Here is a 12814-nt window from a genome sequence, read left to right as displayed (position 1 = left end):
TGGAGGAAATGCCTTATGGCTGCTGAGACCTGTGTCAAAGGAAGTCCTTGGGCGATTCATGCAGGTCGGCGTGTGTATTGAATTCCTAGGGACGTCATAACCAGTGCCTCAAACTGGGTGACTGAAAACAACTGAAATATAGGGTCTGACAGTTCTGGAGGCTGGAAGTCCAAATTTAAGGTGGTGGCAGGTCCATGTTCTATCTTAAACTGTAGGGGAGGGTCCTTCCTTGCCAGCAATTCCTGGCATTGTTGGCTTGTGGGTGCATCACCCCAGGCACATGCCCATCTTTTCCCTATGGGTCTTCACATCATCTTCCCTTTGTGCATGTCCATCTATATCCAAATGTCCTCTTTTGATAAGGGCACTAGTCATATCTGATTAGGGTCTACCCATATAAATAAATTTTAATTTAATTACCTCTGTAAAGAACCAATGTCCAAATAAGGTCACATTCTGAGGTCCTGGGGGGTTAGGACTCCAACATATCTTTTTGGGGAACAGAATTCAACCTAAAATAGCATGGCAGGGTGACTTCTTCTCCAATGTGGGAGAGGACCAGCCCTCAACGGAACACTTCCACCCCCATACCCAGCAGGCCACATGAGGCCTATGCACAGAAACCCTAAAGACAGTCCTAGTGAACTGGTGGGACTATTGTGCTTCACTCGACCTCCCATCTCAGAACCACCCTGGGGAGATACAGCCGGCAGTCACAGAGGTTACTGGCTACTGGTTTGTGACTCTGGGCTCCAAGAAAGAATATGACAAGAGGAGGAATCTGCTTTATCAGGAGAACAGGCATTCCTGGCCACAAAACATGTGGAAGTGGGTACAAAGTATATAAAGAAATGTGCTTTATGACCAAAAGCACATTTAAATATAATCATCAACCCAAGGCCAGCTGCAGTGGCTCACACCTATAATCCCAGCACTTTGGGAGGCCAAGGCAGCCAGATCACTTGAGCCTAGGAGTTTGAGACCAGCCTTGCCAACATGTCGAAATCCCATCTCTACCAAAATACAAAAAGTACCCAGGTGTGGTGGTGCATGCCTGTAGTCCCAGGTACCCGGTCAGGGGGTTAGGTGGGAGGATCACTTGAAGCCGGGAGGCGGAGGTTGCAGTAAGCTAAGATTACACCACTGCACTCCAGCCTGGGTGACGGAGCAAGACCCTATCTCAAAAAAAAAAAAAAACCAGCCCAAACTTCTCAACATTTCCCAAAACTGCTTGGCACCACCATCCTCCTGCTCTGCCTTTATGAATGCTGCTCTTTCCTGCAATCTTCTGATGAAATGTCATGTACCCTCCCATGCCCATCCAACGACCTCCTTCCCTCACGCCTCTCTGGGCTTGCTTTCCTGCTTCTGAGGTCTCTGATGCTGTGCAAAGTCTGTCCTTAGAGGCAGCAGCCACTGGCTGGCTGGGATTATAGGCATCTATGACACATGACAGGCCTTTCTGGCTTCAAGGAACTCTAGGGCAGAAATGGGCCCAGTTAACATTTTTATTGCTCATCATGCTCACCCAGTGCACGTACAGCAGAAATATTTGTTAAATGAATGAAACAGGAAATGCAGAAGGCTTGTATTCTACTCCCATTTTAGACTGCTTTAAAAAAAACTCATAGTTACATAGGACAACAAAATTATAGCTTATTTAAATTCTTCAAAAAAATAGAATTTTGCATCTCATCAGTGCTTGGTGAGGAATCTACAGATGGAAGCTTTGAGGGGAAGGAGTTTGCAAAAAAAAAAAAAAACCAAAAAACTATAAATCTCCTTGGGGTATACTTTTCTGAATCCATTTTGAAATGGAAAAAAAAAAAAAATCCCAAAAAGGCACCATGGGAGGCTCTAGCCCCATGTAGTGGCATAACACAGCTGTCAAGAAAAGCTGAGATACCAAATCTAAGCTATATGATTTTTAGGGGGCCATGGGAGAGGAAAACGCAGTCTTCAGGGGCCGAGACAAGAAGAGACTTTCAAGGTATCAATGAGCATTTCATTATTTGCCCGTTGGTTTGACTGTCCCTGGCACTTTTTAAATGTAGACTATGAATTCAGGATATGAAACGGATTTGGAATTATGCATTCAGGAAATGAAATGGATTTGAGACCTTAGAGCCCATAAAATGCAATTTACCATTGTCTCCCTTTGTATTTATTAGATTTTTAAAAACTTATTTCCTTGTAAACTTCCTTAATGAAACAAAGTGAACTGCACTGGAACAAAAGATTTTACAAGAATGGGTGCTCTCAAAGTGGCCATGATCTACAAGTAAAGAAAGTAAGTCATGTTCCGCTTTATAAAAATCTGCTCACAGTCCTCGGCGTCTTTCACAGTTTGGAAAGAGCTTCCGGAGCCCTGCAGTCCAGGCCACATGTTGTTTCCTGGCTGCCCTTTCTAAACCTCAGATTCACCATCTTTCAAGTGGAAATCAGAACAAATGCCCTGTCTACCCCTCCAGACCAGAGATCATTACTATCCCGCCATTCGGATGTCTAGGCAGAAGGCATGCAGAGCCCGCAGGGAGGGTGGTGGCAGAGAAGAGTGTCAGAGGGTACAGGGGAAGGTCGGAGGAGGGAGAGGCATCCAGGGACGGCTGGTCTCCCGTCTTTGTGTCAAACGGTTCCCAGGGAGGGTCCAGCACTTCACAGTCAACTGCATGTTAGTGACATCCCAGGGGCTCTGACCTCAGCATTTCAGAATGTAGGGACCTTAAAGGGATCTCAGAGGTGATCAAGTCCAACCCGTTCATTTTAGAGTTGAAGCAATGAAGGCTTAAGCTGAGGAAGCAAAATGGCTAAGGTTGCTCAAAAGTCAGAGCCAAGCCAGGCCCTGCAGGGCTCCTGCAGGAAAGACTACTCTTCTTTACAAACAAGGACACCCCAAGCCACATAAAGCCCCATTCTTTGCTTCCAGCTCTTGTCGGGCATTAAAGGTTTGATATCCAGGCGTGGCCTTGAGCTGAGCTGACAATTAGAGCTGAGGCCAAGCTTGCACAAGAGGTGCCATGGGAGCAGCAGAGAGACGCAGTGACCCTGGGCAAGAACCAGTCCTCCAACGCTCCACAGCCAAGGGTGGGGACTGTGTCACCTGTGTGTGCTGGTCTACTTCCTAGACAGGACGGCGGACCTGGGTGCACGTACTTGAAGCAGGCACTTCCCAGGAAAGGCTTCTGCACCCCAAAATGCCTGAGACCCCCAGGACAGCATCACTGCTTTGGAAGTTCCAGGGTTGTACCCACACAGCACCCATCCTGATGGTGTCCATCCCACTATCATGGATGTGGCTCACGGTTTTCTGGGTCACCTCTCACAGCTGTGGGCCTGTGGGTTGGGAGGGCTCCCCTATTGTTGAATTGTTTCCCAGGAAATTCATCTGACTGGCATGCTCTGGCTTCAGGGGCTTTGCAAACTCTGCTGCCAGGAGAAGCTATCACTGAAGCTCCTAGAGGAAGACTCCCTCTGTGTGTCTGGCCTCTGCAGAGCCCTAACCAACAGGGCTGACTTCTTTCCCCTCTCTGCCTGGAGCCCAGGCCTGTACCAGCCCTCAAACTGTCCCGCTCGCCCTTGCAGTGGCTGGTGTTTATCTGCCTGCAGACAGGCCTTCACCACAAGGTCACGGGTCCCCACCTTGCCTTCAGCCTCCCCCTGCATTCTCTGCACTGTGGGACTGTGACCCAGCCCTGCCCCGAGGCTGTGTTCCGACCTGCTTGCCACCTTCACCTTCACTGACACCTTCACCTTCACCATCACCGTCACCTTCACCTTTACTGTCACCTTCACCTTCACCATCACCTTCACCTTCACCTTCACCTTCGCTGTCACCTTCAACTTCGCCTTCACCATCACCTTCCTCATCACCTTCAACTTCACCTTCACCATCACTGTCACCGCCACCTTCCTCATCACCTTCAACTTCACCTTCACCATCACTGTCACCACCACCTTCACCATCACCTTCACCTTCACCATCACCTTCACTGTCACTTTCACCTTTACCTTCACTGACTCCTTCAACTTCACCTTCACCATCACTGTCACCACCACCTTCACCATCACCTTCACCTTCACCATCACCTTCACTGTCACTTTCACCTTTACTGTCACTGTCACCTTCACCTTTGCCTCACCATCACCTTCACCTTCACTGTCACCTTCACCTTCACTGACACCTTCAGCCTCACCATCACCTTCACCATCACCTTTACTGTCACCTTCACCATCACCTTCACCTTTACCATCACCTTCACCTTCACCTTTACTGTCACCTTTACCCTCACTATCACCTTCACCGTCACCTTCACCATCACATTCACCGTCACCATTACTGTCACCGTTACCTTCACCTTCACCATCACCTTCGCCATCACCTTCACCATCACCATCACCATCACCGTCACTGTCACCATCACCTTCACCTTCACCATCATCTTCACCATCACCTTCACCTTCGCCATCACCTTCACTGTCACCTTCACCTTCACTATCACCTTCACCTTCACTGTCACCTTCACCTTCACTATCACCTTCACCTTCACTGTCACCTTCGCCTTTGGCAGGACCCTTCATTCCTAACAAGTGTCCATTCCCCCAAAGGGGCTGCTGACCTGCCCTCCCAGTGGGGAGGAGAAAGAGAGAGGAAAGACAAGAGTCTTTGCCAGGGCTGGATGGCTTCTCTAACAGGGCACAGAGGAGAGAGCAGAGGGAACAGGGGTTCCATGAATATGCCGAAACCCAGATCTAATTGAGGCTTCAACCTTCACTGAGCACAGAACGTGAACTGCAGGTTTCCTGAAAGGAGGAGCAAACAAGTCACACAAGCAACAAGCCATCACCGCGGAAATCCCGCTGCTGCTGTCGCCCCAGATGTCATCAGAGAATGGGGTGGGCAGGGATGAAAGCTCCTGGGGATAAGAGTGGGGTCAAAAGCCACTCACCACCTCAGCACCTTGGGCATGTTTCCCAAGCCCCCTCTCTAAGCCCCCTTCATTCATTCACTCAAAGCATCTGTTGCAGCCTTACTGCATGCGAAGCACAAGGGACATGACGGCTGGCAATCACAGTGCAGCAGCAGCAGCAACAGCGGGCCCCTCACTCACGGAGCCCCCATTGGAGAGACTTGGTCACCTGCTCACACTACCTGTCCTATCCATACCCAGACACTGAGATAAGTGCCCTGAGGGAAAGGCATGCTTCTTTCAGAATATGTGACCAGACCCCTGACTCAGGGCACAGGGGCTGGTGCGTTCTCTAAGAAGTCATGTTTTCACAGGGCGAGGTGCCTGATCCAACCATCCGTGATCCTGAAGTAACCATCCTTTTATCCTTGACTCCTCTCTTCCTGTGCCCACATCCAAACCATCAGCTGTTCCCCAGACCACATCTCCTGTCCTGCCACTTCTGTACCTACAATAACACAGCCTGGTCCCAGCGCCACCATCTTTGCCTGGACCATTGCAGTAGCACCTCAGTCTCCTTGCTTCTGCCTTTCAAGTGCCAGGGCAAACTTTTCAAACCTAAAAGGTGACTCCCCTGCCTAAAGCCCTCCGGTGGCTTCCCACCCCATCCTGACCTCCAGGACCCTCCCCTGCTATAATATCTTATCTCCTTGTATCCTCCCCTCCCTGTCTTCCCTTCCCACAGCCTTCCTTGCTGCTCCAAGAACAAGCCAGGCCTGTGCTCCCAGGATGTGCCTTGCCTGGAATGTCTTATGCAAAGCACCCCTCCTCCCTTCTGGGTCCCCATTCACGCCTGTCTCCTCTAACATCACCCAGCTCCTGGCCACTCCCAAGCACCTCACCTGCTGGTCTTCCCTTCCCAACTGTCAGCGCCTATTTGTCCCATGGTAAAGTGATTTATTCATGCCCTAGACTGTAAACTGCATGAGGCCAGGGGCTTTGCTTAGTTCACTGCAATAGTCCCAGTAGGTAGAACACAGCCTTCCACACAAGGCACTCACCAAATGGATTGAATGGACAAGAAACAGTGCTTCCTCTTCTTTTTCTAATGCCTGACCCAAAAAAGAGGAGGAGTCTGCCTCCAAGTCAGAATCATTCCCCAATTCCAGAACTGGCTGTGCTGCTGATCAGGGAGGCTCCTCCTTCCCGCTTTTCCGCTTTTCTGCTTTCCCGGTGATGGCTGAAGGGGAAGGGCAGAGAGCAGGCTGGGCAGGCGGTGAAATGCCCTGCGGTCTTTGGAGTAAAGAAGGGCAAGGTGGCTGGAACTTAGCGAGTTGAGATGGTGCAGGACAAGGCTGGGGAGGAGGTCACTGGGGTTCTTGGCAGGAAGGTGACTCCAGAGTGCACAGGGAGACTACAGTGGCCGGGGGTGGATGTTGAGGGTCAAGGCTCAGGTAGCAGAGGAGCCAAGGGAGAGGCCTGGGTTTCCTCCCTGGTGAGAGAGGACAGTGACAGTACCTGCCTGGAGGGCTGCTGGATGGAGCACCTGAGGTGCCGCAGCCAACACCAGCGACTGGCGCTGTGATGAAGGGGAGGCAGTGTTCTGGCGGGGAGCCCCCACTTCCCTAGCCGGCCTGTGGTAGGAACCAGGAAGTGGTGCGGTTACTGAACAGGTGAGCTCTGCACGCTTCTGAAAATGGCAAATCTGCACAAGAGGTAATTCGACAATCGAAATAATTAATCCTTAGGATTACGCTTGCATCACTGGCCACTCACAGACTGTCATTACCATCACTCTCAGCCTTCCCAGGTCCATTCCAGTGCTTTCACCTGCCAGTTTATGGAGTCAGAGCTGTTAATCAGGTGACAGCCAGAGCCACTGTCAATAAGGCGTCCTGTTAGTGAGACTCAAGCCAGAGCCAGATGACGGCCCCAGGCCTGGGGACTTCCAGCCAAAGCAGCTGATCTGAGCCTTTGCTTCTGAGTTTAACAAATTAAATTTTAATGTCGAAATTCACATTCAGCCCATTCACAGAAGCTGATAAAGAAAGAAGAGGAAACCGATATAATCTCACTATAAAAGTATTCATCAAGTCCTACATTTTCTCCATGGACAAAGTCTCAAATTCATCTCCTTGCTTTTCATTTCCAGGAACACTAACCTAGCCCAATCAATCATTCCGTAAATATTTATGGCATGCCCACTGTATGCAAAGCAGTGTGCTGTGAGGACCACAGAATCAATGTAGTTCCTGCCTTTGGCTCTAAACGAACACAGGAAAAGCTCAGAACGTGGCCTCATCCATCCTCAGCAAAAGACAAAGCCTCACAGAAGGAAAGGGAAAGGGAAAGCATAGGTGTTGAGCACGTCCGTGTACCCAGACCAGCCGAACATACCTCTCCCCGTCGAATAAGAATGTCCACCCTGCAGGGCAGCCGCATACCCTAAATGCAACCCACAGAATGAGGGGACAAATAGGGGCAAGAAGGGTGCTGTCTGATGCAGTCAGAAGTGTTGGTATTGAGGATGAGGTGCAGTGTGGGAAACGGCACCTTGCCCATGCCAGCCAGTGACAGGCATCTCAGGCCCCAGGGCACACTTGGGTCACCCTGCCCTCCTCCCCCTTCCCTCCCTAATACCTCTCCTCTGCTCCCCCACACCCTGCTTTGTTTCTCTTATATGTAAAATAGGGATACTTATCTTGCAACATTATTTTAATAGTTAAATAAGGTAACTATTGCAAAGCTCCCTCCAAAGTGCCTGGTATTGATAGGCATTCAACAACTGGCAGACTAATGACTGCACCATTAGTCTTATCATTACCGCCCTGAGAGCTGCTGGCCCTCCCTCCGTGGCTTCATTCATTCCCTTTCCTGCCCTCCCCGCTTCTTCACCCACTGGCCTTATGCTCCTTGTCTTCTCTACAAGGCAATAATGACACTTCCTTCAAAGTCCAAGTCAAGACTCAACTTCTCCAAGAGACCTTCCTTGGCTTCATCCTTGTGTCAGAAATTCTCCTGTGTATTTGTGCTTGCAGCATCTCATACACAATTCACGTTACATTATGCTTAATTATAGGTTGCCTTAAGAATTTTCTAGATAATTACAAGTGATAATTAGTTGATGGTTTCATGTAGATATACCTTGCCTCCCTAATTAGAGTAAAAGCTTTTCAAGGCCAAGGATCACATCTGCGCTTCTTCATTGCCTGCTGACCCAGTGCCTTGAGGAGCGTGTGCATCCGTATGTAGAATACATGCTGGCTTAATTACTTTTCAAATATTAAGCAGATAAAATTACCCAAGTGATTCTCCTAGTTCAGATTCAAGCATCTAAAACAGAATTGGAAAACTGTGGATGAACAATGCTTATATCTGTTTAGAGACACCAACAATAATTTGTGAGACCCTTATAATTTTTCATGCATTCCTTTCCTCTGCCCATAAAAGACCTGTTCTCCCCACCCCCCACCAACTTCCCCGTTCCAGTAAATGGCATGAGTGGCCACCGTGTTTCTCTATCTAGAAACTGAGGGGGGTCACCCTTGATCTCTCCCTTTCTCCCACTCCACCATCCCATCCCACCAATATCAGAAGATTCTACCTCCCAGGTCTGTCCACATCCTTCATTTCCCCATGACTGTACTCTCTCCCCAGTTATGGCAGCAGTCCCTAACTGGTCCCTTCTGCCACTCTTCCCAGCTAATCCTTTCCTCTCTCAGCAGCCAGAGAGAGCTTCTAATGCCACACACCCAATCCTCCCCACTCCCATAGCAGTGAGCCATGATCATGCCACTGCACTCCAGCCTGGATGACAGAGTGAGACCCTGTCTCAAACAAACACAAACCGTGCAGTAGCTTCCCAGCATCCTGGGAGGAAAACCCAGGTTCCTTCCCTCCTCACCGCTGTAAGAGGCCAGGCATTGCAGTTCTTATCTAAGACACCTGCAGACCTGCCACACAGTGTGCCTGGTGGAGAGCGGCTCGGTCACATCTTGGGTTCTAATCATATCTAATTCAGCTCCTCCCTATGAATAACCACCACCCTCCACTTCAGAAGCCAGACAGCACCAACACCAAGTGCCTCAACAAAGAGCATTCTAAAATTTAGAACTTCTAAGAAATGAGAACAACATTTTTTAACCATTCAATAAAAACAACTGAAAGAATAAAAAGGTGTTTAAAAAACTTGGCCATTTTTCTTGCAAATTTCAAAACCAGCACTTCTTGTCAGGATTTTCCCTGGTACAGCATAAATGTTACTACAACTTTTACGAAGGAAGCGGTTGCGCATGAGTTTGTTCTATGTATTGGGTTCTCATTACAATTTAAGCCTCCAGTAATGTTTTCATTTTCTAAAAATTTCAACTCTATATTCCTATGTGAGAAAAGTGGGAATAAAACTCAAATGAGCAAGCTGAGATTCCCTGTGAGTTTTCAGGAATGGTTGTTAATCGGATGAGGCAGGTTGCTTACACCCTCGATTTGCAAACATCTTTATTCCAGACACAGATCTGCCGATGGAAGCCCATTTACTGGTACAAAACACCATAAAGCTGCTACAGTAAACAAACAGCATAGCATCAGGTTATCTTGTAAATCCATTAAAAACAGAGTAACAACTCTTCCTCGTGCTCATGAAACACACATACTCAATTAATTTATGGAAATTAAATGGGTGGCATGATTGCTGCAGACACACCAGCCACACTAAGGCGCGTCCACACCGCCGCTCAGAATGCAAACTCCTGGGAAGGGGCGGGGGTGCCCTGTGTCTGGCAGATAAGCCCATTCATGCAAATGTCTATGCTCTTCTTAGAGACACATCTGTGAGGTCCAATCAGCCCTACGGACAGCAGTGCTCTAATCTGCCTAAAGACAGACAAATACTAAACTGGCAGTGAGTACTGATAGGACATTTTATGACCCAGCGACCCTTGAGGGAAAGAGCGCTAAGGAAAATGTAATTCTCTTCTGCAAAGCCAGGTACACTTTGCAATGAAAGAAGCCTTGTAGCTATTTGAGATTTAAAAATTAAGCTCTAAAATACCCCTAAAAAGGGTATGCTATTCAGACATCTTGAGTTTCAGATTAAATTTTCTGACTGTCCTTACAGGATGATGGTGCCTGTTAAACAAACACATCCTCTACTAGAAGCAACACAAATTGAGGGTTTGGACCACAGGGCGAGTGACTTTCAGATGCAAGGACTCCCAAAGCGAATGCCCTGAAATCCTCGACTGAGTTCAAGACGGGGAGAAACCCGGCTCTGTGGGCTCCCTACCAGGAGATTCCCAGACCTGAAGTCTGATCACAGTGGAATAGAGAAGATCAGCCAACATTTTCTCCAAACCAAACTTCCTTTCATACCCGCCTCCCACTACAATTAAGAAGCAAGTTGGTGCCAAATGCCAGGCAAGGTCTGGCTGGAGAGAAGTGGGTGCTGCCTCTGGGAAGGGAGGCCTCCCAGGACGTGGGTGGGGTTGCGTGGTGGGGATGGGATGCCTTCTCTCTGGGAGGGATGGTGTGGATTCTCAGGTCCTACCTGGGCTGCAGGTGAGTAGAAACCACTCCTGAGAAAGAGTCCACAGCCAACAGGCAGCAGAGGGCATGATCTCCAGCACATGGCTCCCAGTCTAGGGTATCTTGGAGCTGGGAAGGGGTGGAGGCCTCCTGTGAGAGCCTCTGAGACCTGGAAGGGGCTGGAGAAAGAGCAGCTCCGGGGGACCTGCCTGGGTAGGAGAGGGCACAGCAGATAAACAACACCTTGGCTGCCGGTCATGAGGCTGCCGGTCTGGGTCCTGATATCTCCCTTTAGCTCTTGCCTCTGCCTAATAACAATAATACTAAAAATAACAATGACAACCATGAGATTTAGAAAAGCTCTGATACCAACCATGCACCAAGCCTTGTGCTGCTGGAAGGGAGTATGCATAGCGGTTAAGTGCTCTGACCTGGGGCTTCATCCCAGTTCTGCCATGCACCGACTGTATGGCCTTAGGCCAGTCAGCGTCTGTACATGAAGGATATTAATCATTTCTACTTAAGAGGGTTGTTATGAGAATTAAGTGGTATAATGCTCACCAAGAGCATGTAGTGAAGGTTCAGTAACTACTACAAGTTGATATCACATTTTTTCTTTATTTTGGATTTTCTTTAGTCCTTACAGGTTTGCAAAGCAATAGTGGAGAGAAGACCAGGTCAGTGAGACTCCAAATGCCACCCAGGCCCTCTCCAGGACCATGCTGGAACTGAGTCACCCAGCAGAATGGACCAGCTGACCTGCACCTGGTCTCATTTTCCCTTCAACCTCTCTACCCAACTGCATCTCCCTCCTGCCTGAAATCCTTCTGGGGTCAGCCCCATGTCCTCCAGGATGATACCCACACTCCCGGCAAGGCGGCCAGGGCCGGGGTCCAAGGGGTTCTTCTACATCCCCTAGCCTTAGGGACAGGGGTGGAGAGAGAGAGAGGAAGAGCTTGAGGTTTGGTGTCACAAAGACCCAAGTTCAAAGTTTGCTCTTTTAGTTATTACTTGTGTGTCCAGGAGTTGCTGAATCTTTCTATGCTTCAGCATCTTCACTTGCAAAAATGCTGCTAACACCTACCAATGCTGTAGCTGGGCTCAGGCCTGCAGGCAACAGCAGCCACTGCCATAAGCGCCTCCCCAGCCCACCTCCTGCATCCTCTTGCGTCTCGTCACCTCATATGAGGCCCAGTTCTCAGCTCGCCACACTTCCTTCTGTTTTCTTCCCTTTACATATCCTGTTCCCTGGGCCTCGCCCATCCTTGCCACGCCTGCCCTGCCTTCCTTCTCTGCCTGGTTAAATCATATTTCTCTTTGACACTTCCCTTCCAGCACAACCTCCTCTGGGAAGGGCTTCCCTTGGGCTCCCTGTGAGTCCCCACAGCAGGGGCAGGCTTCTTCTGCCACCCTGTTCAGAGGTCTGTTCTGTTTCTATCTCCCCCTATCTCAGCATCTCCTATCTCTGGACCCCAAGCCCTAGTACTTGGTAGGTGCTCAACATGTGCTCATGGAAGTGAGAATAGAAATATCTATATAAATGATTCAAGATCTAACTTGGACAATTAAAAACATACACACAGAAGTGAGAATCCGAATTTTAGCATTTCATAGCTAGAAAGAATATTCATATTTGTCTTATCCATTGCTTCATTTTATGAGAAGATGTGTCAACTGGAAATTTGCTGACTGCCCAAGATAATACAGGTAGGAGATGCTGTGCTTGGCAAGTTTAATGGAACTGAAATACTGAAGCCATGGCTGAGTGTCTACCACCTGGCCAAGTTCAGAGGTATCGGCATAGTGATGTGATTGGATATACCAGCAGGCTGACTCTCTTACATATGGGAGAGGCTTGTTTCTCTTAGCAGTCACCAAGAACAACCTAGAGGCACCCTACAGAGGCCCAGGGCCACTCACTGAACTAACAGCATGGAATGATAAACACCACGAAATAGAATTAACACAGTCACCTCATTGCCTAAGTGCGAAATGGAAAAAAAACAAGGAGGATACCAGCTTTAGAAACATTCTTTCTTTTGGGCGGGGACCAAGTCTCACTCTGTCACCCAGGATGGAGTGCAGTGGCCCGATCTCGGCTCACTGCAACCTCCACCTCCTGGGTTCAAGCAATCCTCCAGCTTCAGCCTCCCAGGTAGCTGGGATTACAGGTGCATGCTACCACACCCAGCTAATTTTTTTTGTATTTTTAGTGGAGATTGGGTTTCACCATGTTGGCCAGGCTGGTGTCGAACTCCTGACCTCAAGTGATCCACCCGCCTTGGCCTCCCAAAGTGCTGGGATTACAGACGTGAGCCACTGCGCCCGGCCTTAGAAACATTCTTTATAGACTTTTTTTCCCTTCAAAAAAAAAAAAAAAAAAA

The 12814-nt window shown here is 48.9% G+C and overlaps 1 protein-coding gene across 1 annotated transcript in view; it reads right to left on the bottom strand.

Annotated features, from left to right (window-relative positions):
* The window catches only part of ZDHHC14 (zDHHC palmitoyltransferase 14), a 172470-nt gene that overhangs the window by 47885 nt on the left and 111771 nt on the right, over positions 1–12814 (bottom strand). The gene's annotated exons all lie outside the window — the stretch shown is intronic.

This window comes from Rhinopithecus bieti, unplaced genomic scaffold (genome assembly GCF_001698545.2).
Source record: "Rhinopithecus bieti isolate Rb0 unplaced genomic scaffold, ASM169854v2 scaffold_20098, whole genome shotgun sequence".
NCBI lineage: Eukaryota > Metazoa > Chordata > Mammalia > Primates > Cercopithecidae > Rhinopithecus > Rhinopithecus bieti.
This window is presented reverse-complemented; position numbering and strand designations above follow the sequence as displayed.